Below are 1,137 nucleotides of genomic sequence, written 5' to 3' on the forward strand. Positions count from 1 at the left end.
CAGGGCGCAGATCACCCCCGGGGGAGGCCAAGGCAGCGAGGTGTCGAACAATAAAGATGATTATTATTGCTATTATTAATAACGCCGTTATTGCTATGCAAGGCGCTGCTGCTGTCGCCACGGGAGATTTATGCCTTTCCCCGCTCCCACACGGCTGCCGAAAGCAGAAACTCGCCAAGACGCATTTTGGGGAAAGTCCGTGACGAGGAGGGGCTGGCGAGTGGGAGGAAGGCAGGGCAAGGAATTTAGGTGTCTGCACTTTTTTTTTTTTTTTTTTTAAGTGCTACTTTTGTTTCACATCGCAATTATCTTCCCTCCTTTAATTCCGGAGCTCACTCCTTTGGGTTAAGTGCTGACGGGGGGGAATTTACGTTTAGCGAAACAAGAAAAAGAGGGACCACAAAGGCTCTTTGGACTTCGCTGGGAAGGTATGACCCGTCGGGGGGTTTGCATCGCTCTTTTTTGTGTGCGTGTGTGCGCACCTTTAGGCTGATAACTCTGGCAAGAAAAAGAAGGGTGTCCAAGTTAACATTTGACTCTTGAGAAGACTTACGCTGGGTTGGACAGCCAAGGTTTTCTAGGTGATGGATAAAGTCTTATCCCAAGGACTACGGTGTTTCCAGCTATTGTTCTGGCTGCAGCGGTCAGATCCCAGACGTGAGGGTTTCGACCAGGGGACACCATTGCTCCGATCCCCCCCCCTCCCCGCGCCTGACTTTTTGTGAACTGCTCCAACATAAATCTTCTGCTACAAGATAGTTCCTATTTCGGAGCCCCGGCGTTGAAATTCCAGGGAAGGAAAGAGGAAAAACAGTCGTGGACTATTTAAAGCCTTCTCTGTAGGTGAAGTACTCTATAGGTTTCTGAATACGGATCTCCACTGACTCATTTGGAGTACCTAGGCAATCAGAAGTACCTCGGATTCTGCAAGTAACTCCTCTGAAGTGCAAAATCTTGTTTTAACCTTAACTGGCAGCCGAAAAAAAACCCCAAACTGTTTAGAAGGTCGTTGCACGTTTATATGTTGAGCTCCTGTAAGTAGTTTTTTTAGGCTCCCTGTGTATTGCCATCTTTGCTTTGGTTGCGGCTTATTTTTCTTTAAAATGTAACTCCCTCGCACTCGTCACGGAATCAGCA

Source organism: Aptenodytes forsteri, unplaced genomic scaffold, assembly GCF_000699145.1.
Source record: "Aptenodytes forsteri isolate BGI_AS27 unplaced genomic scaffold, ASM69914v1 Scaffold25, whole genome shotgun sequence".
In the NCBI taxonomy this organism is placed as follows: domain Eukaryota; kingdom Metazoa; phylum Chordata; class Aves; order Sphenisciformes; family Spheniscidae; genus Aptenodytes; species Aptenodytes forsteri.